The sequence below is a fragment of the Heterodontus francisci genome, chromosome 1 (assembly GCF_036365525.1).
Source record: "Heterodontus francisci isolate sHetFra1 chromosome 1, sHetFra1.hap1, whole genome shotgun sequence".
Taxonomy (NCBI): domain Eukaryota; kingdom Metazoa; phylum Chordata; class Chondrichthyes; order Heterodontiformes; family Heterodontidae; genus Heterodontus; species Heterodontus francisci.
Window position 1 is genome coordinate 259832915 of NC_090371.1, and position 24883 is coordinate 259857797.

The window sequence follows — 24883 nt, forward strand, 5'->3', positions numbered from 1 at the left end:
CAGGATGGTGTGTGGCTTGGAGGAGAACTTGCAGGTGGTAGTTTTCCCATGCGTCTGCTGCCCTTGTCCTTCTAGGTTGCAGAGATCATGGGTTTGAAAGGTGCTGTCGAAGGAGCATTGTTGAGTTGCTGCAGTGGATCTTGTAAATGATACACACTGTTGCCAATGTGCATCAGTGGTGGAGGGATTGAATGTTGAAGGTGGTGAATGGGGTGTCAATCAAGCAGGCTGCTTTGTCCTGGATGATGTTTAGCTTCTTGAGTGTGATTGGAGCTGCACTCATCCAGGCTATTGGAGATTATTCCATCACCCTCTTGACTTGTGCCTTGTAGATAGTGGACAGGCACTGGGGAGACAGGAGGTGAGTTACTTGTTGCAAAATTACCTGCTCTGACCTGCTCTTGTAGCCATGGTATTTATATGTTGGTCCAGTTCAGTTTCTGGTCAATGTAATTGGCGGGATGTTGATAGTAAGGGATTCAGTGATGGTAATGCCATTGAATGTCAAGGGAAGATGGTTGGATTCTCTCTTGTTTGAGATGGTCATTGCCTGGCACTTGTGTAGCACAAATATTACTTCCTGTTTATCAGTCCAAACCTCAATATTGTCGAGGTCTTGCTGCATATGAGCACGGCCTGCTTCAGTATTTGAGGCGTCGCGAATGGTGCTGAACATTGCGCAATCATCAGTGAACATCCTCACTTCTGACCTTAGAATGGAGGGAAGGTCATTGATGAAGCAGCTGAAGATGATTGGGCCCAGGACACTACGCTGAGGAACTCCTGCAGTGATGTCCTGGGACTGAGATGATTGACCTCCAACAATCACAGCCATCTTTCTTTGTGCTCGGTATGAATCCAACCAGGATGGAAACAAAGACAAAAGAGAGAATGGGCAATGTGACCATGAACAATGGTACAGGAGGCCATTTAAGTTGGGGTGAGTAAAAAAGGAATGTGACAGTGGTAAGTCTAGTATAGTCTGGAGACAGATACTCTTCTCTGCAGCCACAAACTGGAGTCCTAAAAGTTGTGTTGCCTTCCCTGGTGCCAGGGTTGAGGATATCTCCCTTGTAGCTGAAAAAGAATTTGGAGCATGCAGGGGAGGATCCAGCCTTCATGGTCCATGTAGGAACCAATGACAAAGGGTAGAACTAAGAACGATGTTCTGCTGAGGGAGCTTGAGGAGCTAGGATTAAATTAATAAGCAGAATCTTAAAGGTAATAATCTTTGGATTATGACGTGAGCCACATGTAGATTGACAAAGGGTCAAACAGATCAGCGAGTTGAATGTGCAGCGCAAAGAATGGCATGGGAGATAGAGATTTTGATTCACGGAGCACTGATACCAGTGTTGGGGAAAGAGGTTGCTGTTCTGTTGGGATGTGTTCCACATGAACAGAGCTGTGACCAGTGTTGTGGCGAATCAAACAACTAAGGCTGTAGATTGAGCTTTCAATGAAAAAGGGGTGGGAGGGTTCAGGTGAGGGGAAATTTATAAAGCTAAACAGAACAGTCAAGGCCATAGAGGAGTACAGTGATTTGGGTAAAGATAAGCAGAGTGTGTGAGGAAGGAACAGAGAGCTTAATGACAATAGTGCATCAGTGAATAAGGTTAAAGCAGGGAAAAAATAGTAAAGAGTTAAAATTGAAGGCACTTTATCTAAATACTCAACGCATTTGTAGCTAGATAGATAAATTAATGGCACAAATAGAGATAAATGGGTTTGACCTAAGAGCCATCACAGAGATGTGTTGACGTAGTGACCGAAGTTGGGAAAGAAATATTCCAGGGTACTTGACATTTCAATAAGACAGACAAAACAGAAAACGGGAGGCTGGTAGCCCTAATAATAAAGGATAACATGAGGACAATCTTCTTTGGCCTCCTGATCTCGAGAGACAATGGGTAAGTGCCTGGAGGTGGTCAGTGGTTTGTGAAGCAGTGCCTGGAGTGGCTATAAAGGCCAATTCTAGAGTGACAGGCCCTTCCACAGGTGCTGCAGAAAAATTTGTTTGTCGGGGCTGTTACACAGTTGGCTCTCCCCTTGCGCCTCTGTCTTTTTTCCTGCCAACTGCTAAGTCTCTTCGACTCGCCACACTTTAGCCCCGCCTTTATGGCTGCCCGCCATATTCCAGGGTACTTGACATTTCAATAAGACAGACCAAACAGAAAAGGAGAGGCTGGTAGCCCTAATAATAAAGGATAACATGAGGACAATAGTTAAGTTTAGAGAAGATCTTGGGCTGAATATTGTGCAGGAGGTGGGGCTTCTGGCACCAGGCCGATAAAGCTGGGGAAACACCGCCTCTGCACTTTTTTAGCCCCCAGAGTGATTCTCCGGTCTATTGGGGTGAAAGTTTAAGGAAGCAGGATCCCTGTCCTTTTAAAGATTTAATAGGGACGGGTAGCCGCCCCCAAGAGCTGCCGGCCAATCACGGGGCTGGCACTCAGCAGTATCGGCAGTGCCACCAGGAGCGGGGGCCACTGCTGGTACTGCATAGGCCTTGGACCCAGAGAAGAGGGAGGTGTGGCGAGGTCGCTGGGGCCAGTCCGGATGGCCCCGGCGAGTGGAGGGGGTGGGTGTTCAGTTGAGGAGGAGGGAGTCTCGGGGTGTAATTTGGTTCTGAGTGGGGGTCCTGCATGGGCCACAAATTGCCCATGCAAGAAGGCCCCTGGATGGGAAGGCTGTTATTGGCCTCTCCCAGCCCTGGGAAGATCAGGCCCGGCAATCCCGGCATTGAGTTTCGTGGCGGCCGCTGCCTCTCCCATTCTCTGGCACCCCCCACCTCGAATCTGCTGTTGGAAGGACAACAAGTTCCAGCCCCTTATATCAAAAGATCTGAAAATAGGATCAGTATGGGTGGAGATTAGAATAACTTGGGGAAGAAAACACTTCTGGGAATAGTTTATGGCCCCATTACAGTAGCTAAACTGTTGTTCAAAATCTTCATTAAGGTACAAGAGGAGATTGTAACAAAGGTAATGCAATAATCATGGGTGATTTTAATCTTCACTTAGACTGGTCAAATCAAATTGGCAGAAATAGTCTGCGGGGATGAGTTCATGGATTGCATTCTAGACAGTTCCCTCGAACAATGCATTGTTTACCCAACTGAGGAACAAGCTATTTTAGATGTTGTTTTGTGTAATGAGAAAGAGTTAATTATTAATCTCCTACTAAGAGATCCTCTGGGGAAGAGTGATCATAATATGCTAGAATTTCATGTTGAGTTCAAGAGTGATGTACTTCTGTCTGAGACTAGAGTCTTAAAATAAATAAAGCCAATTACATAAATATGAGGGATGAGTTGGCTAAAGTAGATTAGGAAATTAGATTGAAAGGTATGATATTGATAAGTAATAGCGGACATTTAAAGGAATATCTTACAATTCTCAAATAATATACAATTCATTGAGAAATATAAACTCCTTGGGAAATATGAACTATTCATGGCTAACTAAAGAGATTGAGGATAGCATTGCATTAAAATAAGAGGTTTATAATGTTTTGAAGAAGAGTAATTAGCCTGCCCCCACCCCAGCCCTTCAGTGATCACCTCTCTGCCCTCAGGCTCTGAATGTTGGCCAGTTCAGGATGGGAACTGGCTGATTTTCTACCCTCCCAGAAATATTTGGCTCACCAGTAAGATAAAAATGGGTTTGGGGCCTCTGGATAAATTGACTCTTGTTGTGTGTTGTTATAGTAGTAGCGTAGTTAGGGCATTCTTGATAAAGTCTTGGAGTCTTGATAAGGTCAACTAATAACTCTTATTATTTACACATGTCTATTTACACTCTTCTCAAGCTTCTCTAGTGAGCATCCTTCGTGCTGCTACTCTCTTCTTCCAAAGCCCATTACCATGTGACTGTTACATCATCATAACTACAGTGGGAGGGGTTGCTCACTGTCTCCAACATTAACCCTTTCAGGTCCTTATACTACAGCTCTCTCATCTGTTCTCTGGCTGTTGTGAAGTTCAACCCTGGTGTGACTACAGTAAAGCACTTATATCTCCAGCAGCTACAGAGGTTTGCTGCTGATCAGAGATACAGTTTAGCACTTAAAGGGCTACCATGCTGGCCATTATTATCAACCCTGGATCTGAAACCTAAATCAGCAACTGTAATAAGAAGAGCTGTATAAAGATAGAAGGCAGACAGAATGGAAAATAACTGACGAGTTATGTAATTTCCAATTACATCATTTGAAAATGTTTGTGTTTTTTGCAGCTGAGATGTAAACTTACTGATTTTTATATCTGGCCCCAGCACAAAATGAATGCTCTGCAATTATGCTGTGCTCAAAAAACTTCAGTTGTACAAATTAAGGTATGGCTCAGCTCTATTGCATGTTGTTACTAATCACAAAATGCTCAGATTAAAGCAATAATCACCTGATATTACATTTCTGCATTGTCATCCAAATGATGCTTTTTATGTTCTTTCATTCCTAATGAACAAAAAAACTAATTTTTGTCACTTGCTGGAATTGCATTAGCATCTTAGCATTTGGATACTCCTATGTCTTGTGGTGTATTTCAACTGTGAAGCTATGAAACCAGGCTCATTTAAGAAATGACTAAATGCTATAATGGGGAAAAGTTGGGTTGATTTCCTGCAAGTTTGAGATCAAATGGGTTAAGTCTTTCTTCATTTAAATCATTGTTGTGCCATACAAAGTATGACTCTGATAAATAATACTTTAAAATGTAATGCTGAGCAATTAAAGGCATAATCTGTTTCATCCCTTTATAGTGAAATAGTAAATTGAATTGTGGTGGAACATCATATTGTCAGAAATGAATCTGTAAGTTGGGCGACACTTTTGTAGAAATGTGTAATTTGATTGTGTAAACAAGGTCAATAGGAGCTCATAGTTAAAAGCCATTAGTGAACAAGCCTTTTATGTAATCAGTGTAAACACATTTGTTTTGTAATATGGTTCAGCGTTTTCTTTTTTTAAATTTATGTTTAATTAGGTGGAATTAAACATTCCATTCCTGTGCCGCTGCAGCAGATATACAGCAGAATGTAATGTATCACCAAGGCAGTAGCTTGCCAATATACAATATTATTAAATACTTACTCTAACTGCAAATGTTTCTCATTTTATCAAATAGCCTACTTATATTTTAACAATTGAGTATGCTTATGGTTTCCTTTATGATAAAGATGAAATTCCTGGCTATTGCAGTTAAACAGTTATAGAAACAATTTCTGTAGCTACTTCTGACTTTAATTTATTTGGGAAGCCCAATAATATTCTAATGTATAATTCTGGTCTGGTTCAATCTATGGTAAATTAAATCCATAGAGCTTTTCCATATAATGTTTTTAGTTTCCCTTGTGTAATTCAATTCTTTGTGCCTGGAACACTTCTTTGTAATGTATGCTTTAGACAATCCTAGCTTAAAGTTATGATGAAGAAAGAATACATGTAAGCATTGAGGAGGCTTCCCATATTGAAACACATTTCCTGTAAGAGTCATTTAGTCCTCTGGAGGGTTTAAACCATGAATGTTTAATGCCTTACATTTCATTGAAATACATTCTCTTAATTATGCCTTCTGTAGTTGTTACAATACACATTTTTCCTTTGGAAAAGAGGGGATTGAGCAGTAACCTAACTAATGTTTCCAGACTGAAGAAATGAGCTGGCAAAGTTGAACTAGGCAAGTTGTTCATTATAATGAAGGGTTCAAACAACAGGGGACACAATCAGAGTTCAAAGTGAAGCCAGGCATAATTTTCTTTTTACCCAAAGTGTAATAGAGTTGTAGAGTAAGGTTCTAGACAAAACCTTTGAAGTGGGTGGCTTTTAACAACTTGGAAGCAGATGTGTTTCTGGAGAGTGCGGGGACAGAGGGATGTGGGGAGAAAGTGGGAAGATGGGATTTATCTATCAAAAAGGAATGGGATTGCTGGAAGTCACAGCTTTTGTGCATGCCTAAAATTTCTCATGTTCTTATTTAGACAGTGTATGTTGGTTTTAATGAATAGGGGATTGGCATGAGATGCAGTAAAGCTTTAGGTACGCTTAAGAACATGTAAATTTAATTCTTTTTGTATCTTTTATACTAAAATGCAGTTTTGCAAACTGTAGGTCAAGACTCTCAGGTACTGCTGCCAGTATTATTTTTTAAGCAACTCCATCTGATCCATTTGTCTGGACTTGTATGAGAAGAATAGTCAATATAGTGAGCACAATAATAAATCTTAGCTTCTCAACAATTTGCCTTCTTCTGATGCAACTCTCTACTCTGTCATCTCTTAACACTGTGCTCTGTATCCTGGTCTGTTTATTGACTGAGATCTCTTCCATAATTCTTCTCCTTTGCACCCTCTGATGTTTCGGGTATTTGCTCCTCTCCTTCACTTGGAGTTCCTTGCTGTCTATACAACTTAATTCACTTTATTCTGATATTTCCATGCACGCCACACTCTGCTCTTTTCTGAACCAAAACAGCAGCACAGGCAAAAATATATTTTAAAGGGACAGTGCTGAATAATGAAGGATAAGGGAGAGGAGCTAAAGTGTATGTAACAGCTGATAAAGGGGTCCAATGAAGGATGGCAATATTTAATAGGATAACCGAAGGAAGCAAAGATCAAAATGAGTCACCAGTAAGCAATAACATTAAAATTGAAATATTGGGCTGATTTTTTACAGCTCACCGCTGAGAACGGCGCAGCGCATGCGCGAGATGTACGCTGCAGAGCCACCACGATATTTCGCGCAGTGGCTCATTTAAGTGGAGGGCATGGACCGCCCGCCCCCCACATGATGTAGGGGACAGCGCTCCGTCCCCAGCAACGACGTCCGGCACCACCGAACAGGCGCCGACGCCAGCACCATTTTTAAAGGGCTTCAAGCCCTTACAAGTCATTTAAAGTGAACTGCAAGTTGAAGTTAAATTTAAACATTTAATAAAAGAATGAAGCCCCGCTCCCACCCCCCGCCACCTGTAATGACCACACAATTAATTTATTTTCCTCTCCCCCACCCCTGCCTCCCCGGGAAAACGTTTTGACCGATCCCGGACTTTCCCTCCCGAACTTTAAGAACTTTGACCTTCAACCCCCTCCCACCATTCCCTCAACCAATAGTAAGAGTTTTCCCTGCTCCCCCTCTCTCCCGCCCTGAAAACTTTACTCCTCTCCTCTCCCCTCCCCACCCGTGTTCCGCCTTGAATCTCCGAACAGAAATCCGAAGGCCCGGGAGTTCCGGCAGCTGGCCGGCATATTGGCATGAAATAGCCATTGCGACGCGGTAAGTAATTATTCTTTAGTTAACATTTGTTTGCATATTTAAATTAAGTGTCCATCGCCGAGCGGCAGGGGGGCCTCCCTGAGGCCTCGCCGCAGGTAAAATGTGGTGAGGCCTACCTGCCGTCCAGGCCTGCGGCAGGCCTCTCCCGGAGGTATTTTCCGGGTCCCCCCGCCACGACCCCCAACGTCGGGGACTGGTAAAATCTAGCCCATTCGAGATAATGAAGTAAAACCGAAGAGTGCGTACAGGCGAAACAAGACTAAAAGAGCAGTATATGACAGACATAAACTTACGCAGCGTGTTCACAACCTTTTGCACTAGTTTCAAACCATTCCATTGAAATCCAGTCCCACCCACAAAACTAGCCATGTTGCTCGATCGAATTAATCACCACAGTGAGTTTCTGCTAATTATGCCTGTTTACACGCCTTCAAAAAGGCTCCAATAATTAAGTTGTTTTTTTAGGCACCGTTAAAAATAAAAACTACTGTACATCAGTATAATTAGAAAAGGTTCCATATAGTTTTTTTAAGTCAATTTCAATTACTTATATTTAGTTTGTTCACTGGTGATGGATTAGACTCTCTGATTAAAGACACTTATTTTTTGTGAATAAACTCATTTTCAGCTGTATTAAGAAAATGAGACCAGATTACACTCTTAAATATGTCAAAGAATATTTTTAAAATTCAATTTAAAAAAATTATTTTCTAAAACAGTGCCCAATTGTGCTGGTTCATGAAAGATTTTATGTTTGACGATATGCAAATGAAATGTGAGCAGAAACCTGAGCAAAAAATTCACTTTACAAGACTAGCATAATTTTGAGTGTAATTTGCACCCAGATCTCTGATTGCACCCAAAGCAGAAACTTTTGGCCAAAGTAATGTTTGAACTGTTACCTTCACGTAACAATGTCAACTCTCTGAGTACCACAGACAAGTTTACACTTCTGGGCATTGTGGAACTGGGGAGGGACACCGATGAATTTACTTGATATGTAGCTCTCTTCCTGGCTAAGTACGCCTAAAGAGATCCACATATACGATATGGTACAACTCCGAACCAGACTAGGGGCAGGATTTAGCCTTTTGGGGTCTGTTCCCTGATGTCGGGGTCAAATAGGGGTCACGACCCCGCACTATGTTGGAACAGTCATCTGGCAGTGATTTTCCCCAAACGGGCCAATTAACGGCTCGAGGGCGGGCTCACCATTCAATTAATGGTGGCGGGTGACTCTTGAAGCTGGAGGCCCAATAGGAGGCCGTCCAGCTTGGAAGAAGCTGCAGCCTGCAGTTTAGGTAAGAAACAGAGAGGTTCCTCCAGCTTGAGGCATCATCGCTGCAACCTTTTGAAGTTTTAAATTAAAAATGGACACAGCATCCGGACCACCATTGTGGAGGGAAGCCCTTCCACAGGGCGGCCTCTGGCCGCAGCTATTGCCAGGCAGGGAGGGCCTCAAAGCCTACTTGGAGTGCTGGTCTCCCAGTCTGCTGCCAGGAACAGCCTCCAGGCAGATGGCCTGGCTCCCAACTCCTTGGGGGGCCTCTGTTGATTGGCCATTTACCTACCTTAATTGGCCACCCGCTGCTTGTGGGCACGTAACCCTTCCGCCGTCGATCGCTCCCCAGGAAAATAGCTCAGCAAAGGAATGGTGCTGGCAAACTGGCACCCTGGCATGTGACGTGTAGTTTATATCAGCCAATCCAGCATTTGAAGCATTACAATTGGCATGCAGGCTCCTGTGCTGGGAAGTGAGAACCGCCAATGTTCTTGTTGTTGAACATGATCCAAGCATCTTTTGCTGAAAAATGCATGGGTGTGGTTGTCATGTAAAGACAGGTTTAGACACAGCTGTGATGCCTTCCATTGTCACATAGTCTGGTGACATCTACAATCCACATTCACAAAAGACAAATAGCTGCTTGATCAAAACACCTGAGGACAGGAAGTATCCATGGAGCCAAAGAAGCATAGAACCATAGAAAAAGTACAGCATAGAAGGAGGCCATTCAGCCCATCATGTCTGCACTGGCTGAATAAACTATCCACCCAAACTAATCCTGCCTTCCAGCACCTGGTCCATAGCCCTGCACGTTACAGCACCTCAGGTACATGTCCAGGTGCCTTTTAAAAGAATTGAGGGTCGCTGCCTCCGCCACCATTCCTGGCAGTAAATTCCAGACACCCACCACCCTCTGGGTGAAAATGTTTTCCCTCGTGACGCCTCTAATCCTTCTACCAATCACCTTAAATCTGTGCCCCCTGGTAACTGACCTCCCCGCCAGGGGAAACAGGTCCTTCCTGTCCACTCTATCTAGGCCCCTCATAATTTTGTACACCTCAATCAAGTCACCCCTCAGCCTCCTCAGTTCCTGGGAAAACAACCCTAGGCTAGCCAATCTTTCCTGATAGCTGAAACCTTCAAGCCCTGGCAACATTCTTGTAATCTCTCTCCACAGCAATTATGTCCTTCCTGTAATGTGGTGACCAGAACTGCATGCAATACTCCAGCTGTGGCCTAACCAACGCTATATACAGTTCCAGCATCACATCCCTGCTTTCATATTCTATACCTTGGCCAATAAAGGAAAGCAATCCATATGCCTTCTTCACCACTCTATCCACCTGTCCTGCCACCTTCAGGGACCTGTGGACATGCATTCCAAGGTCTCTCACTTCTTCTACCCTTCTCAATATTGTATATTCCCTCACTTTATTTGTGCTCCCCAAATCCAATACCTCACACTTCTCTCGATTGAATTCCATTTGCCATTTTTCCACCCACTCAACCAAACCATTGATATATTTCTGGAGTCCACAGCTTTCATCCTCACTATCAACTGCATGGTCAATTTTTGTGTCCTCAGCAAATTTCTCAATCATGCCTGCCACATTTAAGTCCAAATCATTAATAATACCACAAACAGCAAGGGACCCAACATGAGCCCTGTGGAGCACCACTGGAAACTGCTTTCCATTCACAAAAACATCTGTTGACTGCTACCCTTTGCTTCCTGTCACTGAGCCAATTCTGGATCCAACCCACCACCTTCTCCTGTATGGACTTTCATTTTACTGACCAGACTGCCATGCAGGACCTTGTCAAATGCCTTACTAAAATCCATGTAAACCACATCCATTGCACTACCCTCATCAATCCTCCTTGTCACTTCCTCAAAAAACTCAATCAAGTTAGTAAGACATGACCTTTCCCTAACAAATCCATGCTGACTATCCCGGATTAATCCATGTCTTTCTAATTGACAGTTTATCCTGCCCCTCAGAATAGATTCTAACAATTTGCCCACCACCGAGGTCAGACTGACTGGCTTGTAATTACCTGGCTTACCCCTCGCACCCTTTTTAAACAATGGTACAACGTTCGCAGACCTTCAATCATCTGGTATCTCGCCTGTATCTAGTGAGAATTTGAAGATGATCCTCAGTGCATCCGCTATTTCCTCACTGGCTTCCTTTAACAACCTGGGGTGCAATCCATCCTGTCCTGGTGATTTATCCACTTTCAGGGATGTTAGACCCTCAGGCACTTCCTCTCTCATTATGCATATCATATCTAATATTTCACACTCCTCCTCTTTAGCTACAAAGTCTTCATCAACCCTCTCCTTTGTGAAGACAGAGACAAAAGTCTCATTAAGAACCCTGCTCACATCGTCTGCATCCATGCATAAGTTCTTCTGTATATCTCTGATAGGCCCTACCCTTTCCTTCGTTATCCTCTTGCTCTTAATGCACTGATAAAACATCTTTGGGTTTTCCTTGATTTTACCTGCCAATAATTTTTCACGTCCTCTCTTTGCTTTTCTAATTTTCATTTTTACTTCATCCCTGCACTTTCTATACTCCTCTAGGCTTTCTAAAGTATTAAGATATTTGTGATTGTTAAAAGCTTTCTTTTTTTGCTTTAACTTACACTGTAAGCTTTTAGATAACTAGGGTGCTCTAGATTTGGTAGTACCACCCTTAATCTTTCTGGGGACATGCCTACACTGTGCCCATAGTATCTTGCTCTTGAATGCCTCCCACTCGTTTGCCACTGATTTTCCTTCAAGTAGCTGTATCCAGTCCACTTTCGCCAAGTCACTTCTCAGTTTTGTAAAAATTTGCCTTCCCCCAATTTAGAACTTTTGCTTCTTTTTTATCTTTGTCCCTTTCCATGATTATGCTAAAACGAACTGTATTATGGTCACTATCTCCAAAATAGTCACCCACTGTTACTTCATCTTCAGCTTCTACTTGCTCAGCTTCATTACCGAAGACCAAATCTACAATTTTGTTGGACTTGTTATGTGCTGGCTAAAAAAGTTCTCTTGAAAGCAGTTCAAGAATTTTGTCCCCTCTGTGCCCTTCACACTGTTTGTATTCCAGTTGATATTGAGGTAGTTGAAATCCTCAACTATTATTGCCTTAAACTTTTTGCACTCAGAAATATGCTCACATATTTGTTCTTCAATCTCCCTCACACTCTTTGGGGTCTATAGTACACTCTCAGTAATGCAGCTGCCCCCTTTTTATTTCTGAGCTTCACCCATGTGGCCTTGTTTGATGATTCTTTTAGCATATCATCCCTCCTCAAAGCTGTTATTGATTTCTTAACTAATAATGCTGCATTCCCTCCTTTTTTATCTCCCTCTCTGTTACGACCTGGTGAGAAAGGGGTCTAGGGTTCCCTCTTAGCCTTCACCTGGTCTTACCGCAACAGGGTTTCATTTCTAAAACACTGTTTTTTTTAGCTCCCCCTTGGTGAATTCTTTTTCACCGCTTTCCAATTATAAGGCAAAGGAACCAGCACAAACCAGTTTTCTTAGGTTTACAGAAGAAAAGTTTAAATTTATTAAACTTAAACTCTAATTCAGTTAACGCCTATGGATACACGCTAACATGCATATGCGATATGCATATGTGATACACATATGCAAATAGAGACAGAAAAGAGCAGAAGAAAAATAAAGTGGAAAAGTTTGAGGTAATATCTGAAGAGTTTTTGTTATGGTTCTTTGAGCTCACTGTAGAGTCCTTGATTGTAGGTAGATCTTGCTTTTCATTGGGGCCCAGTATTCTTCTTAAACCTTGTTTTCTGGAGAAGACTTTTCTCTCTTGGGGTTCATCTGTCTTCAGTGGATTCAGAGGCTTGTGAGAAAGAGATGGGAGCAGACAAGAGAGATCTTCTCAGTCCAGGAGCAAACAGACTTTGAGTTCAAACTGTTTGTACAATTCAGAAAAAAACAGGTTGCCAAGCAGGCTAGTCATGTGACCAGCTGGTTTGACCACGTCTGTTTGTGGAGTCGGCTATGCCAACAGTCATCCTGAAATTTGAGCTCCTTCACCTTCAATGTCTGGTGCTCAAAGTCCATTGTGGGTTAAATTGGATAAGGGAAGTAACCTCTTATCCCTATTGGTATGCAAATGTCCTCCATCCAAGTCTGGCAGCCCTTGTAACAGGTCTTTTCTTCCCAGCAACAATTTGAAATTGAATGTCCATATGGTGAAATTACTATGCCTCATTCTTGGCAGGTGGGGGCCCAGCATGACACTCTATCACACCTGAAAACTCTATATCTAGGGATGTTGAGCTGCCATTCTTGCCCCTCTTTAAACCACGTTTCAGTTATTGCAACGATATTGTGTTGCCATGTGTCTATCTTTGCCCTCAACCCATCGGCTTTATTTACTATACTCCTTGCATTTAAATAAATACCCTTTAACACTGCCAAATTCCTGTGCTACACAGTTTTTACCCTTTGCTTCTTTTGCCTTTCAGAGTCACTTGCTAATTTTGCTAATTTTTTGCATCCTGTTCCCTGCCCTGAAATTGTCTTATCTAAAACTATCTAAGCCATATCCCAGCGAAAATCAATGAGGTTGAAATTCAACTTCAGTGGCATGCAAATCGGGCGATAATTAATTGGCAGCCAGTTTTACACCCCGTCCGATTTTCTTTTGAAATATAATTAATTTTGTTTAATTTTAAATTTTAATGAGAAAAAAAATGGGGCAGATTGTAAACTAGGCTACCCATTCACCATCAGCCCATTTTGCGCTGATGCCAAAGTTGAATAAACCCCCAGTTTCCAGACGAGAACATCGGAAAAACAAAAATAAACACATCAAATATTAATGCTATTATATCATTGTCTAGAATTTCAAATGATTGAAGAACTCAGACTTGAAAGGTGGTTTTCAATCAACATGCTTTTCTACCCTTGCTGCCAAAATGCATCTTGGAAGCTAGGAAAAGAGAGGAAAGAATCAAAATAATGTGTTGCGAGATGGGTTTGCATCTGGTCTAACTGCCTGCATCAGCCATTATTTCATAGTGAGTGATGATATAGCCCTACAGTTATATGACTCACAGCAAGTTCTTACTTAGCTGTAAAATTGCAGATTACTTGTGAATGGATAAGAGATTAACAGAGTGGAAGCTATTTTACCAAGTCCAAATATAATGCAGGCAGATCATGTTTAGAGTTTGTCAAAAATCCACTGAATAACAGTCTCTATCTTATTCTAATAATATTTACCTCAATTAATTGACTTAATTTGATGTGTTGATCCAGGTGTTGTGTTCACATCTTCGTTAACTATTATGTGAAAATGCAGAGCAGATTTTCAACACATAATTTTCATTTTGCAGCAACAGTAGCGCAGTATTCTCAGAGACTGAGCCATTAAGGAAGACTTGCATTCATATAGTACCAGATGTCTAAAGCACTTTACATACATTAAATTACTTTGTTATGTTTGCACACAGAAAAATCTCACAAACAGCAGTGAGAAAAATGGCCACATAATTTGTTTTTAATGAATGCTTGCCAGGAGATAACAAGAACGTCCTGCTCTTCAAATAGTGCTGGCAAACTTTAAGATCCACTTGATGTACTAGAGCAGTCAGGTGGGACCATCTGAAGGATTGCACTAATGACAAGGCAGCACTGACTAGAGCACTGCAATGGACTGTTTTCCTAGTTTATGAGCTCAAAGGGCTGGTATGAGTCTTAAATCTACAACTTGCTGACTCAGAAGTAAGGGTGCTGTCAACTAAGCTAAGCTAATCAATTGTTTTTTATGAGAATTTAACTGTATTTATTGTCTTAAAGCTGTCGTGCATCACTGTTTAAAAAAAAATCTAAATCACAACTGCAAAGAAATCCTTAAAAAAAAGAGGCTGGAAACTTTGAGGAGATTTTCCCAATCTCCCACTGTAACTTCAGTAGGGGTTTGGTTGGAACCCTGGAGAAAATAGCTATGTCTGTTTATTCGGTTTCTTTGGGAAGTCCACTGAGATTACTGCAGGATATTGGGAGAATCCCCACAGAGTTTCAGGGACATAGAATTCAATACAATTCCATTCAATTCAATTTCTGAGATATAAGGGGGCATTTTAGTTGGAAGCGGGATTCCAGCAGGTAAGAGCAGGGCAAACTGCACTGCAAGTGCCAGCAGAATAAGATCTAGCTGTTATTAACCGCCAATCCTCATTATAATATAAATGGCGAAGTGCCCACCTAATCACATCAGGCTGTTGCCAAGCTCTCAGATGCTTTCCTGGAGTTCCAAGTGGAAGTGATCAGGACATGCAGGGACATTCTCTTTCCAAGAAATGGGAATGAGATTCCAAAGACCTACTTACAGCAGACCTGCAAAGAGGTGGCTGAATTAATGAGTTCTTATGAACATATTAAAATGATGGCCAAGAACAGACCGGGTAGTCTATTGAGTCTGCTTCAGACAGTTGTGATGCTGTAAGAATTATGATTGACAGAAGATATAATCTCCTGGGTCAGGCAAAAAATATAGATGAAAAAAACGAAGGCTAATTTAGGGGGAAAAATCTGTACACAATACTTCAGATGTGCTTTAAACAGGGTTTTATATAGCTGTAGAAAATCTTTCTCTTGTCAGGCAAACCCCCCACCTGCCAAGACTGAGGCACACATGATTTCACCACATGAACATTAAAACTTAAAATTGCAAGCCCCTGGCTGGAAGGTCATTTACATAGTACCAGACGATGTTGAAGCAAAGGAACCAGTCCCCGCCCCAATATACAGAAGAGACCTGGTCAAACCAGTCAGTCATGTGACCACCTGCTGGCCAACTAGGGGAGTTTTAAACTGGAAAAACAGAATTTGAACTCAGGACACCATGTGCTCCTGGCACTGAAGCAAGAATTACAGCCTGTCCTGTTTGCCTGCTCCCATCTCCTTCCCACTGAACTGAATCTTATGAAAATATGTGAAACTCAAAGAGAGAAAAGTCTCCTACGTGAACAAGGTTTAAGAAGAATACTGGGCCCCGATGAAAGCAAGACTACTTACAAAAGGACTAAATCATGAGCTCGAAGCACCGTAACAAGGTATTGCTTCAAACTGTTCCACCTTATCTTTTCTTCTCTTTTCTGTCCCTTTCTGCATGTGTATATTGTGTGTACATGCTAGCGTGGGTGTGTCATATATATGTAGGCATGAACCGTATTAGGTTTATAAGTTTAAGGTATAATAAATTTCATTCTTTAAATCTGAGAAAACCTGGTGTGCTCATTGCTTTGCCTTATAATTGAAAACTGTGAACAAGGATTCACAAAAAGGGGAGCTCAAAACATGGTATTTAAAATTAAACCCTGTTACAATAAGACTAGGTGAAGATAGTAAAAGACCCCTGGACACATAGCTCACCTGGTCATAACACTCTCCTTTATATTCTAGCACTCCCAATATAAAGTCCAAAATTCCATTAGCCTTTTTGATAATTTTTTTGTACTTGACCATTACATTTTAGTATTCTGTGTACATGCGAGTGATAGTAGAGCCAATGGAGCAGTAATTTTTGCACTTTCTCAGAGGTTGTCAACATGTTTGTTCCCTCATCACCTCCTTAACCAATGCCTGCCATTTTGCCAGAAAGCCAACTGGACCAGACTGCCCTAGTAGCAGCCAAAATGCCAAAAGGCTGCAGCCAGGCCTTCATAGGCTCAAGCTTCCAGAAGTCACCAACCACAAGTATGTCTATGGTTGCCAACATGAGGAACAGCAGCCTTCAAATAACTTTGCTGAAACCACTGGGTGAGTAGCTCATAGCAGTAGCTGTGCTTTTAAATCTTTTAAGAAAGTCACTATGGGTTGGCACTTGAGTGAGAGAGGAATTCAAAGCAATTATTGTGTTTGGCATTAAAATATTCACCCTTTTATAATTGGCATTTTGGTCTGAACTGTCTTTTCATTGCAGCTTATGAATCTGTATTGCCAGTATGCAGTATGTCATTCGATGAAAATGGTTTCAATGTTCTTTGATGCAGGATTAAGGGAATGCTGAAAGATGTAACAAGGATGGTTAAGATAGTGCATCTAGGTAGTTGTGTAACTTTTCAGGGAAGGGGAATAAGCAAGTCACACAAAACAGTGTGCTTTTAACTTATCTCTAGCTGGCCCTCCTTCTTCTGCTGCTTTCTTGATTGCACTCCAGTTTTCTATATCACGTGAGGCAGTTACTGTTGTTCTGCCTTCTCCAAATACAATCCTCTCTGGATTGACAGGTTTTGAGTGATGGAGCCCTTTACAATGATCTGGGAGATTCTTTCTGGGGTATATTCTGGAAAGCCCCCAGACATCAATAGCCATCTAAATCTTTGTTATAAAAGTCCTATGTACTCCATAACAACATGCACCACTCTGTACAGTTTCGGAGTGAAGAATGGAGTGAAACGGGTTGTGGCCTAGCCTCCACTCTGTTTGACATTTTCTCCATGCTCCTTATCTTCACCTTCCCTGCAGATATGGAAGGAGTCTACTTGCACACTAGGTCAGAAGGCAAGCTCCACAATCTATCAAGGCTGAAAGTGAAGACAAAGAGACATTGCGTCACTCCTCTACACTGATGATGCTGTGCTAGTCGCTCACATAGAAACTCAGCTACAAAGATTCATGGACTGTCTCTCCCATGCCTTGTAACTTGTTCTCCTTGACTATAAGCATGAAGAAAACCGTGGTCACGGGACAAGGTGTTGCATCTCCGCCCCTGATCACACTAAATAACACCCCACTGGAAGTGGTTGGCAGATTCTGCTACCTTGGGTCCACGGTGACAGACAATCTGTCCCTTGATGCAGAGCTTGATACACGGATAGGGAAAGCAGCTACCACCTTTGGCCAACTCGCAAAACATGCATGGAATAACACCAAGCTGACCCTTAGGACCAAGCTGATGGTTTACAAGGCATGTGTTCTCAGCACCTTGCTGTATGGCTGTGAAACATGGGTGACTTACAGCTACCAGGAAAAGAAGCTCAATAATTTCCATCTTCGCTGTCTGCATTGTATTATGGGTATATCCTGGCAGGACAAAATCACGAATGCGTCGTCCTCTCAAAGGCAGAGCTCCCAAGTGTGTTGGCACTAATCAAACAGAGGCGGGTCCAGTGGATCAGACACATCCACAGGATAGAATACAGTCGCATAGCCAAGGACCTTCTGTATGGTGAGGTAGCCGGGACCAGATGACCAGTGGGGTGCCCAAAGCTTCGCTTCAAGGATGCTTGCAAGCTTGACATGAAGGTTCTAAATATTGACTATCGCACCTAGGAGCCACTAGCTGGCGAAAGAGGGAAATGGCAACACATCCTGCAGACTCGAGAGCACTACCACAATGACCAGTCGCTACAGCAGCTTGGCAACTGGTGCCAATGCTGGAAACAACAACTCACAGTGTCACTTGGCAGCTTCACATGCAGCACTTGCAGCAGAGCCTGCCTCTCGGGGATTGGCTTTCATAGCTACCAGCAAAGATGCACTGAGAGAAGACACTCCACCTAAATGGATTATAAGCTGCATGCTCATCATCTCTCGTAGATGGAAGGATGTCAACCATGTACTCCATGATCATCGTGATGTTCCCATGGATCTAAATGTACTTAAGCTGTTTAGGTATTATGGAGGGTTGTCATGAGTCATGATTGGAGGGGATCACTATTATCCCCAAGAAGCCACCTTCTAATATTCCTGGAAGGGTGGAATAACAGAGAGATTGTTGACTGGTGCAGGATGAAGACGTCATGTGAGCTGCCTAGGAACCTGTTGTGGTGATCTCTGACCAGCTGCTCATTACTCGAGCAAAATCGCTTCCTTCTGACAAAACCTCCTGGCTGGTCTTCAGGTGCTTTGATGACAGCACGAGTGTAGTCTATCTTCAAACAATCGCCAAGCTGAAGTATCCATTGGACGTTTAAAAGTGCAATAACACACAAACCCTTATGATCTGAATATTTGCAGGTTGTTAAATATTGCTTCCAGTGGCCCTCTGAAACCTCTGAAGCTTTTACTGAGCGGATTCAGCACTGGGTGGGCCCTCCACTATTTCCTGTTAAAATTGCATTGGAATTCACAATAGGGCCCTGTATCCATAAGGCACCTGGTTGTTTATGGCAGGCATCTCAGCCACTGAAAAATACTGCATGGTTAAGATGGCAAAAGGTGGGAATCAAGCAGAGTTGGGGGATAAGTACCCCTCAGCTATTTTAACTGTGCATCTGTCCTGTTATCTGTAGGTGGGACTAAAATTTCTCTAGAATAAAACTTGCCATCCACTGTGGCCATGTCCTGACTGTACTGCAGTAATCGTTTTAAATAATCATTTTTCATGTGTGAGTACTGTGCTGCTGGCAATTTAGCTCAATGGAAGAGGTCCATCACAGACAAGATCAATATGGACTTCATTAACATTAAAGCATTCAAAATTCCACAGAGGTCACTTCATAGCAATCATTTGTGCAAACTCGAATGGATCTTTTCTCCTCCCTATCCTGGGGTACCAAGACCAATTGTAGCAACCCTAAAGATGCCGTAATTGAGATCTGCGAATTCAAAAAGACTTAGGGTCACACCCGGAATCTTTCATTAGCATTCAAATAATGAATGTTTTCCGTTGTCTTCTATGCATCTTGCATTCCTGTTTACACACATTTACATTTTTGTAGAGATTAATGCATAGAAGAAATATGGCTCCAAGTATTTTCCTTTAACAAAAGCTATTCCTACCCCCACCCCATGAACACCACCACCACCCCCCCACCCCACCTCACCCCACCCCACCCCCAACTTGCATTATAGCAGTTTGTTTTTTCTCATTTCACTATAATACCCCAGGGCCATTTGAGTGGCCTAGATTGAGTGTGAGGAAATGAAGACTTGCATTGCCTGCCATATCCAATGCCCAGATAGAAGATTAATGCCCATACAAGCCATCTGAGCTAATGCCACAGGCTTATTGGAACCACAGTGACAAAGGGTACAATAAACTTTTTAAAGCCTCTTTTGAACCCACTGTCTGCAGTGGTAGTGTCTTTGAAATTTCTGGGAATAGATTTGAAAAAAAACACTTGAGAAGTAACCATGGGGGATGTTTGTTAGCTTGAAAACTGAGCGCACAGAGATCCTGAATAGCAGCCGAATAATTCCACTGAATTTTAAGAATTTTAAGTATCAGCTGGAACAGGAGCAAAGACAAAGACAGTAATGAACTGCGTACAAAACATATCCAAATTTATTTAAATGGATATGCACAGAACGTGTTCTCTAACTACTGTGCAAACATGCCAGTGGCTGTGAGTAACACAGAAGTCATTTTGAGAGCCCAGTCCGTGCGTTTGCAGATGAAATTCAGCACAGAATAGGCTTCTCACCCGTCAGTGTGCAAGTTCTCCACTTGCCTCTCCCCAGTGCTGCTTAAGTGCCTAAATCCTACCCAAATCTGGTCACGACTCCTCTACGCCGTCCATGTCTCCGCTTTAAAGACGTCTGCAAACGCGACATGAAATCCTGTGACATTGATAACAAGTCGTGGGAGTCAGTTGCCAGCGTTCGCCAGAGCTGGCGGACAGCCATAAAGGCGGGGCTAAAGTGTGGCGAGTCGAAGAGACTTAGCAGTTGGCAGGAAAAAAGACAGAGGCGCAAGGGAAGAGCCAACTGTGTAACAGCCCCAACAAATCAAATTTTTCTGCAGCACCTGTGGAAGAGCCTGTCACCCTAGAATTGGCCTTTATAGCTACTCCAGGCGCTGCTCCACACATCACTGACCTCCTCCAGGCGCTTACCCATTGTCTCTCGAGATAAGGAGGCCAAAGAGGAGAGGACTCCTCTTAGCCAAAAAGATTGGAAGCAACTTCACACTGTGAACAAGACCGCTATGTTCAATGATTTTGTCTAAAAGCAACAGCACTGAAGGCACTCAGGAAAGAGACCCAACTAGATTCTGGAGGTGGAAAAGGGAGAGGAGAATGTCAGCTTGAAGCAGGGAAGGAGAAAATGATCAACATGAACTTGAGGAAGGGGGAATGGAGAGTGCCACTGTGAACTTTGAGAGCAGTCAGTTCAAGGTGTAGAGTGACTGGTGAGATAGGTTTAGGGAATGTCATAGTTGGTTTGTTGAAAGCCTAAATGCCATTCATTTTTCCTTCTTTCAGATTAAAAATCTATCAATTGTGAAATGTTTCAAATTAGCCAGGATGTATTAAATCAAAATCCCATGGGGGAATGCTTCTCCGTGCCTCCAAATCATTTAATTGGCATTGCAAGTCTTAATTTTCTTTTTCTCCCAGTAACACATTATCAGCTGCTACTGATGGGAAGAAGTTTTAAAAGTCAAAAAAAAAATTCCCATTGCCAAATAAAAAGTGAACAAGTAGTCCATTTTAGATTTTAAATAAAACAGAAAATGTATCAAATAAAGATCCGACTGTTCCTGTGTAACTTGTTGCAAGCCACCCCTAGAAAATCAATCTTGTGTCTTCAACACTTCATTCTGGCTTTCATCTGTATATCAGAGCTGATTTCGCAAAGCCATGCCCCTGATGCAGAGTTTCTCCTGCAGGGAGCACAGATCAGGAATTTGGGCATGGGGGTGGGGGTCAGCAGACTGCATTGGAATTTCTGACATTCTGACATGCGTCCATGCTGGGAGCACAAAATAGTAAAATCTACCTTGTGATTCTGCACCCCCCGCCGCCCTGCCCACAACCCCCTTTCAATACAATTGAAGTAATATTGGAATGCTTTAGTTACAGGCCTATGTCCCACTGCACTCTCAGTATAATTACTTGCTTTTGAACTGTCAAGGGCTTTTTTCAAAGCTGTTGATCAGTTTTTGCTAGCTTTTTAGGTGATCAAATATGACTGCATAAAGTGAGACTGTGGAAATTTTGAGGTAATTCTGCCAAAATTATTAACTATAGGAAAGTTGCCTTTTTAGTGTTTGCTTTGATGCTGCTGGGCTGTGGCAAGAACCTCTGAAGAATATGTTTAGAATTAGGAAGAATAAAAAAAAAATCCCCTACGCAAGCTCACTGTAACTGTGACTTGCTATGGTCCTTGAGTATAAACATCAATTAGCCAAGCCCACCGAGAAATGAGGCTTGGTTTCCAAAGTGCTTCGTATGTAGCCAGCAGCGAAAGCTGACTCACAGTGGTTGCACAACATGTAAATATGTTATGAAGTATTAATAATAAACCAATGAACAATTATGGGAGCTGCTGCTTTCAGTACAGTCCCATTTCTTAGTTTAAGCTTTAGCTCTCACAGTGGGATTTATTCTGGCAAGAGGAGAAAAAATATTTCTAAGGAATTTTATTTACGATGCACAAAAAGGGCTAATGATCAAAGCAAGTGTTTTTTTTTCCCCAGGGGATTATTCTCATCTCTTTATTTAATAATCTGTTTACAGCTATTGCAGACAGGGGATGTGGTAGGAGAGCAGCAGCACTGCTTGAGTTTTGAAAGGTAACCTTGGAAAAGTCAAGTAGTGATGCATTTCTTTCCTTAAATCAATTCTGTTGTTCATGTCAGGGGACAAAATAGATAAACACAAAATCACAACAACTTTCAACTTTGCAGCCAGTCTGTAAATTGACTTGATTCATGAATAATTTATCTGTGTATTCACAACTTGTATGCCAAATGACCTGAATAACAAAGAAACAAATTATATCATTCACTTAGCTTGATTAACGCCGGTGTGCTGGGATGGACAATTGGGCACTGCTGGCTCTATTCATCCTGGTGCAAAATAATGGACCTGGGGCATGAGCTGCACAGTCTGAAATAGGCCTCAGAGGTTGTGACATCATTTTAGATTACGGCCCATAGATTGCCAGGCTCATGTGCAGAGATTTTGAGACTATCTAAGGAAAGAAAAGGGATAAAAGGAGTGAATTTATAAATTTGCAGTCCTAGCATAGAGTTTTGCCCATTGAAAGCATATAAATGGAATTTGGGAGCATGCTACTCTGACCTTCCATCCATAATGGATGGAAAATCATAGGGAGTCGTGCCTGAATTACTGTACTGAGGGCAATTATAATACCCCTACCATTGCCAGCTGGCTTAGATTTCATAACTCAGTATAGACCAGGCATCAGTCTGAGGACTATCTCCATTTGTGTGGCTTGGCGACTCATTATCTTTAGTAAATAAGCTATCGGAGGAGCAAAATCTACATTGTAAAATTTCTGAATGCAACTGAAAATTGGTACAACTTTTGACCACAAACCTCAGCTTGTGTGAAACTGTTTCACACTGGCACTCATCCCTTCATCCAAGCAGTCATAATGCGAGAATATTTTAAAATATTTTTTGGGCCAGTATCAGAGTTGCTGGTCACTTAATTTCACTTGTCTATCTTAAAATAAGACAAGTGAATAAGATGATGAACAGAGAAAAAAAAGCAAGAAAGTAAGAGACAGATAAAGAGAGTTTATTTTATTTACACTGATACTCAGTTGAGTTACTGCAAATACTTTTCAAGGGGCTGCAAAATTAAATACAAGCACGGTAGACCTAAAGGGCAGAATTTCACCTGCGAAGTGGGGAGTGGGTTCAGGTGCGGGCAATAGGTTAAAGCCCAAAAAATGTTGGTGGGTTCAACAGGGGTGGGTTTGCAGGTGAGCGGGAAACCCTTATGGAGCTGACAGGTGAGAATTTGCAATATGGAAATAAGCAATTAATTGTGGATTTAACCCATGATTCTGGCTTTAACAGCCAGAGCACAGGTTTCCTGGGCTTGCCAGGGTCAGCAAGTTGATAGCACATTGGCAAGCCATTGTTCATTGAAAGTGACAGGTGAAAAGCCTTTGGGCAACGAAACTGGATAGTTGCTGCCTGTGTGAAAGGTTTGTGCTCGCAGCACTTGTCCAGAGACAGATTTCATTGCTTCACAGGTGACTTCCAACTTTCTGCAAGTCATTGCACATGCCTTGAACTTGACTCAACTTGATCGCGTCTTCCCTGCTGTCAACCTTCTCTGCAGCATGAGAGAAGCTTATGCAGCTCTACCTTGGACCTCTGATGAGGAACAAGAGGAGCAGCAACACCAACTGCACCAGAAGCAGCAGGTGTAACATGAGCAGCAGCATTAGTTGCCTTCTCCTGAGTCATATGATGCTCCACAGGACAGAGGGGATGGAGACAGAGATCCAAGTCGAAGGAGGCGATATCCCCAACAGAGGGGCTACAGGCAGAGGATCAGCTTTCTCAACTTCTCTGAGTACCAGTGCTTCAGGATGTTTGGGTTTTCACTGCAGGTCATTGCTGACATCTGCAGCTTCCTGGATCAAGACCTCCTTCACTGTGGATCCAGTGGGCATGCATTGCCAGTGGCTGTCAAGGTGACTATCACTGGAGAGCCGACCCCAGGTCTCTGCCTACCCCTGGAGTTGTGTGCTGTCTTCTCCTGCAAGGAGCGAAAGCAAAGAGTTATGAGTGTGAGAAATGGATTGTGTGGCGAGGAGGGAATGACACCAATTGTGGAGCGTGACTGTGAAGCATGGGTGATAAATGTCTATAAGATAAGGGTGAGTGTTCAGATGGGGATGTGAGGAGATGCCTGCATGAGAGAGGAATGAATTGTGCGACAAGATGTGTTGGTCTGGAAGTGCTGTGCAGGAAATGCTTGGGAAATCGGAGCGTGTAGGATGCCACTCATCTTTTTTGCCCTCATGAGGTCATTGAACCTCTTGGGACATTGTATCCAGGTTCATGGGACCACACTTCTGCTGTTGACTTCCTCGGCCACTTCCATCCATGCCTGCTTGGTTTGAGAGGCTGGCCTCTTACTCCCATCAAAGGTTTATTTCAGTCCCTCAGATCCTGAAGCAGGACCTCCAGGGAAGAGTCTCAAACTTGGGGATGGGGGAGGGGGCAGCTTTCCATGTCTCCTTTCCATTCCTGTGGTTGATGAAGTCTCGGGAAGCAATGTGCAGTTCAGCCATTCTGAAATAAAAACAGAAAATCCAGGAAATATGCAGCAGGTCTGGCAGCATCTGTGGAGAGAGAGACCAAGTTAATGACCGGAATTTTATCTGCCACATGCCACAAATCATGGTGGCGTGCTTTGAAGTTGGCAGTCCACCCGTGTGGACTGCCCGTCGCTGACCCCCCTCGATATTTCATATGGGGGGGTCATTTAAATTGAGGGGGCGGAGCGGCCACCCCTGATGACCTAAAGGAGGCAGCCACCCCATCCCCGGCAATGGTGTCCAGCGCCACTGCACAGGCGCCGGTGCCATTTTTAAAGGGCTTCACGCCCTTCATTCTCATTTAA